We start from the raw sequence: 6,258 nt of genomic DNA, 5'->3' as shown, positions 1-6,258 counted from the left end.
TGCTGTGTTTCATTTGGGGGAGTGGGTAGACACCCAGCTTCAGAACTTCTGGAATTGCATCCTGGGGCCAACAGTCTTGGTGTGCTGGATAATGTTAATGCACACTTGGGGAGTTGGGGGCTGACACTGGCCCTCAATGATAATCTCTGATCTAGATGTTGTTGAGTCAGGCGAGAAGGTGAACAGAAAAGTTCTTCTGGTACTTCTTGTAGGAATAGTGCTTGCTGGGTATTGTGGGAATAGTAATCATCTTCTGTGTCTCCTCTTGCTAATAATATACCTCAGGGCTGGGGACAGAGCATGTGTCATATTCCACAGAAACGGAGGTAAAGTGTTAACCCAGAGCCTGAAGAAAATCAGAAGCTCTGTGTAGCAATACCAGGAAGTTCTGTGTTTGCCATTAGATCTTCCAAGTGGTTTTCTAAGCAGTGCCCATGACAAGCATCTGAAGACCTTAATGAAAACAGATGGCATCTGCTAGAATTTTAGAATATACTTTATCCACAGGATACTAAAACTAGGTGTCAACAGCACAAGTTAAGTAGGACTTTGTTTCATGTTCCCCATCTTTACTACCCACTGAAACTCTATACCACCTGGAAATGGGGGAAAAGGATAAAAAGAGCAAATTAGTGAAACAGGCCTCAATGTAGGAGATTAAATCTTGAATTAAATGATAGCTTTTATTTTTAAAAATATTTGAGTGGATTTAATTTTACCACCTATGAATGGCAATAATACTATGAGACTTACAATAAAGATTATTCCAGGAAAGGATAAACTAGCTAAGAGAATATTACTAAAGGGGCAAACAACAAATAAGTCATTCTTAATTTAGACCATATTGAAATTATCTCTATAAATAAACACTATGTTTGTATGCCAAAGTGCAAGAAGCAATTGGTCTCTTAAGAAAGTAAAATTTAAATTATTTTTATGGAATTTTTGCTCACCTGCAGCATCTCCACTGCATTGTAAAGGGCCTTGAACATGGTATATTACCTGGTATTGAATCAGCTTGAACAGACTATGACAGGTGGGCTTACTCCTATTAATCCCAGAAACTTTTCAAATAAAATTCCCTATTGTCAGTTGGATTTGGTGATTAAAACTATAGCCAGATTTCTTTAAAGAAGAAATTTATACAAAACCTACCCCATAATATTTTAAGACAACTGGATTATTTGAGCAACATAGAAAAAAAAAAACTAATTTAATTCCAAATAATTTCTTCATATCTTTTCTAGAAAAAAATCCCATTTAAGATTCTATAGAATACATAAATCTATTTGCCAGGATTCATTATGGATGATTGGGGAAAAGCATTTTGAATGATTCCCTAGAATTGAGACAGGGACAAAGAATAGGTAGTCAGCATAGATAAAATATGATCGGATTGGAAAGACAGGAACCAATTATCAAAGAAAAGGAAATGGGTTGCTAACCACTAGCCTCAGAATAGTACTACCTCCTGCCCCTCAACAACACAACAGGTTGCTAACTCCTCTGGGGGAGGGGAAGGATCATCACACTTTCCACTCAAGCAATTATCCCTGGGGCTACTCTTTCCTGCCTCTTCTCACATCCCCAGGAAAGAAAGGATGTGGGGGGTCTATAAAAAAGCAAAACACCTTCACTGCCACAGGCTCCAGCTCTGGGTCCCTGCACCTTCTCTCTAGAGAAGTCAGTCTAGGTCTCTGTTTTGTCTTAAGATAAAACTTGTTTTCTATGGTGTGTGTGTGTGCGCGCGCGTGCATGCATGGAGGAGGGGGGAAGGGGGGTGGATCCTGATTTCCAGGACCAGTATCAAAACAAGAAAAAAAGTCAAAAGAAGTCAGCAGTACCCTGAGGTGTCTGACAATTTATTAGTTAAATTGGAGAGTTCTGAGCAGTTGTGGCAAAGTGCTAAGGGAAGTCCATTCAATTAAGTGTTCTAGTGAGACTTACTACTTCAGGCACAGAAATCCAAGCAGACAGGATGATTAATTAAAAATATCAAATGACATAAAGGTACAACTTGGTGACCCATAAAAAATGTTATCCAGTCTGGGCCCTGGTTTTGGAAAAGTAGGTCTGGGTAAATAAAATGGAAAACAAACAATTTTTTTTTTTAAGTTTTTACTAAAACTCTGTAAGACATTAGTCATATAAGAAACATTCCTTTTGATACTTGTTGGGTGTGTGGGAGACCTTGCCCTTTGATTTATTTCCCCCATCAGATTTCTCCCTGCTGAAGTTAAGTTTCTGTCTGTTGAGAAGAACATCACATAATCCCTTACCTCTTTCCCTCCTCTCCAAAGGGTGCCAATATCAAAAGTTTTCTCAACCAATCCCAATCCCCCCAGGACACAGTGTCCACTCGCCAGTTCCTGAGTCACCCTGCCAATCGGCATCACCAAGTATCCAAGCAACCCTTCTTAAACTGAAGTTTGCAAGCTCATGCTCTGTGCTCTCTACTCTCTTCCTCTCCTTGTCTCTTCCTATCCTTTTCTTCCCCTTCAGGGCTACTGATCTTTTCTTTCCCTTCGGGCAGCACACCCCCCCCCCGCGCCCCCCCCTCCCGCTAATAAAATCTCTTAGTGAGTCACTTGCCTTTCAATAATCAAGTTCAGAGTGAGAAAACACTTCCTTTTAACTTCTGCATCAAATAGAACTTGAATTTAGTGCAAAATAATGCTTCAACAGAAATTTTTGAGATATCCAGAATATTGGCAGGAACAGCAAAATTTTGTACAGTTTGACAATTGCTAGAAAAAATCAGCATCATCTACAGGAAGCAAAATGGACAACTGTAAAAAAAAGTTAGCGTGCCAGGAAACCACAGAATCTGCACCTCATGGAATACCGGATGCCACATATGTTGTTTATAGACTATCCAATGAATGAGTGGAAACAAGGAGATTTGAAGGTATAAGTTACTAAAACATGATAGCTGTTGGGGAAATATTGGAGAAATGTCAAATACATTTAGATGGAGATTTACAGGGACTGTTCTGATGAGTGGCAAAAAGAATCATTGACACAGAATTTTTAGTCAAACAGATTTATCTATCACTTGCAATTTACAATTCTTCATTTTTTATATTTCATTTCTTTGTACAATCATCTCAGTAAATAACACCATAGTCTGTTTTGCACAACCAAGAGAAGCAGTAGTCATGTTAGTGTACACTTGTCTTCACTGTACACATGGTGTTGGCACCAAATAATATAGACTCTTCCTACTAAAATGTCCTGACAAATACCTTAATTTAAACCTTTATTATTCTCACATAAATTGCAACAGACTTTTATGTAGTTTCCTGCTGATACTGCTGGTGACAAATTCTGCTTCCTCACAGGTTGAAGTTTGAACATTAGAGAAGCATGTTGAGGCAAGCATATAAAGCAAGGTTTATTTAAAAAGGGGTAAAATAGACTTATCCTGGGAAGGAGAAGGGGGCCATAGCAGGTGTCCCGGTATCTCAAGAAGCGAGGTGTTCAGCCATTTTTATATGTCTTAGGCTTCTTTTTTTTCTCCTGCCCTCTTCCTCTTATCTTTCTCCTTCCAGAGTACCATGGCTAGGCCCAGGGATGCTCATGAAGCCCAGGAATGCTCAGTAGAATGGCCAAAAGGTGAGAAATAGGTGAGCTGAAGGGAGATGGGCAGTATGTTGCAGTCCAGGAAGCATTAACAACTTTATTTCCCAGGGAGTGACAATTCCTGAGACAGGTTACCTTAGCAACAGGTTGGAGCAGGGGCAGTTTCTTGATGGTGGAAGGAGAACTCTGAAGGAATTAACATTTCAATCCTTCAGGGGACAGTTTCCAACTTCCAGGACTCACTCAAAGTTGACCTCCTTGATCCAACCTGACTCCATTTACCTATCTATACTAACTGCCTGTCTAATTCTGGCTTCACTGCTTTAGTATTTTTCCCTATCATATTAGTGTAAGATCATCTTAGAATATAATTTTCATAACTTTGATACCCTCATTAAATCCTCAGGTCTTTCTGATAATTTCTTCATAAATTCTAACTCCCCTGTTGTAGGGATAGATGAGACAAGGCACCAAAGATAGCAGGAAACAGTTTTATTTGACAGCAGCCAGGCTCAGAGGGCCCAGTTTCTGCTGTAATCAATCAATCCCCTGAACCCCGAGTTCAGGTAGCTTCAGAATTTTATACTCAGCATGTAAGGGAAGGGGCTCAGAAGTCCACAGTCTATAGAAGTTCACATAAAAGCACTCTTTTCTTTCACTATTCTGGGCAAGTTAACCCTTCAAGGATAACACCTGAGAAGGGGAGAGCTTCTTCTCCCTTTTCTTTCCTTCCCCTGCCAGCTGTTACCATGGAGCCCAATTGGTAACTTATCTTAGAAGTGTACACATCTCTGTGAAGCCCCAGCTCAAGGCCAGAGGCCTTGTTTACACATTTCTACAAATTACTATACTAGATACACGTTTATAAAAAACTATTAAGGAGGTATCCAGCACCAGCACTGTTTTCTAGAAATCCACATCATGCTTGCATTCCTGAATGTATTTTACTCTTTCTTATTTGGTAACTTACATAAATTGTTTTTGTTTTGTTTTGTTTTCTTTTGTTTTGGGGGTACTGGGGGTTGAACTTAGGGGCATTCAACCACTGAGCCACATTCCCAGCCCTATTTTGTATTTTATTTAGAGACAGGGTCCCACTGAGTTGCTTAGTGTCCCTTTTGCTCAAGCTGGCTTTGAACTCTGGATGCGCTTGTCTAATCCTCCTGAGCTGCTGGGATTACAGATGTTCCCCACCTTAGCCTGGCCACGCAAACTGTTTTATTTTGTTCAGTTATAGACATACCCACGCCCACTCAAACATTATCTGTTTCATTAAAATTTAATTTGAATATCTCCACCTCCAGTAGGTTTTCCTCGCTATCATTTTACCCAATTTCAGAACAATAGCAGGACATTTTAATCAAGAAGTAAAAACAATTTATCTTTAAAAACCAGGTTGTGGTAGAATGAATGACATACATTCAGAAACTCATCTACATTTTTTTTGGTAAGCTTGATTCTGCTTGGGTTTTTGGGGGAAAGATTTAGAAGACTCTCCTTGGGGAATTTTGTCTGCTGTTCTCTGATGTCATTGTCTAGTGTGGGCCAAATATCTCCTGGAAAAATATATTCCCAATATCCCCATGTAGAAAAATTGAGGCTGAGGGGCAAATGGACAGTCAGTGTAGGTAATGAATAATTGTGTCAGATTGGGAAGATGAGGGCTGGTTTGAAGGAAAAATAATAATAAAAAAAAAATACTAATACCTATAGAGTACTCCTCCACCACCTGTTGTCAAGGTTTCCTGCCTCCCGGGAATTATTCCTCCTAGCAAGGAGATAATGAGCACTCCTGCCATTGCCAAATTGCACCTGGAGTTAGTGACTTCTTTCAGACCTATACCCTTTGGAAAGCTTTGTTCCTGCCCTTGGATCACTAGACATTTTGGGTTGTGTAGGCTGGATGGGGGAAGAGAGAGCATGAGAACAAATAAGACTTAAAATGTATAAAAGAGGCAGACACCTCCACTTCATTAGACACCCAACTTTGGGATTCTTTTCTTCTGAGAAGTCTATCTTTGTTCAATTCTTTAAATAAAACTTGCTTTCTATGCTTGCCTCAGCATGTCTCTGGTGTTAGATCTTCAACATCAGGGAAACAGGACTCAGCCCTGATTTTCATCACTAGTATTAAAATCAGCTCCTTTCCAGTTTTCATATTCCTATTCAAACCCTAGAGAAGACTTGGAGAGAACTGAACACACCAGATCACACCAAAGGCCTTGGTGTTGAGGAACTTCTTGAGATTTCTGTGATAGAGGAACATAGTAATTGGAAGTTTCAGAAGTATCACATGGAGTGAAGAGGGTGAAATCTAAATAATCCAGCAAAGGAAGAGGAGACAGATTAAAGCACACACAGGATCACACAGGTATGATAGTCCAGTAACCTTAGTCTTCCCAAAACTGAACCAGTTAGATCTTCCATTACTTCTTATAACATGACTTTAACACAGTGCATATTTCAATGCTCATGTTTTTAACATTTTAGACTCGCTGGTAGATACAAATTCCTCAACAATTGAGTATTATTTATTTATTTGTTTGTTTTGTATGTTACCAATACCTTCTATGAGCCTACCAAAAAAAAAAAAAAAAAGTATTACACAACATTTGATGAACACATAAGTGGCAGTACCATAGCATATGAACCATGTTTTTCTCCCAAATCACATCT

General features: G+C 39.3%; 1 non-coding gene across 1 annotated transcript; it reads right to left on the bottom strand.

The window, feature by feature from the left end:
• Positions 1-391: 391 nt before the first annotated feature.
• LOC143409041 (small nucleolar RNA SNORD35) lies at positions 392-472 on the bottom strand. Its single transcript, XR_013092555.2, has one exon. It is a non-coding gene; the product is annotated as a small nucleolar RNA SNORD35 (small nucleolar RNA).
• Positions 473-6,258: the final 5,786 nt, after the last annotated feature.

This window comes from Callospermophilus lateralis, chromosome 10, assembly GCF_048772815.1.
Source record: "Callospermophilus lateralis isolate mCalLat2 chromosome 10, mCalLat2.hap1, whole genome shotgun sequence".
Taxonomy (NCBI): domain Eukaryota; kingdom Metazoa; phylum Chordata; class Mammalia; order Rodentia; family Sciuridae; genus Callospermophilus; species Callospermophilus lateralis.
This window is presented reverse-complemented; position numbering and strand designations above follow the sequence as displayed.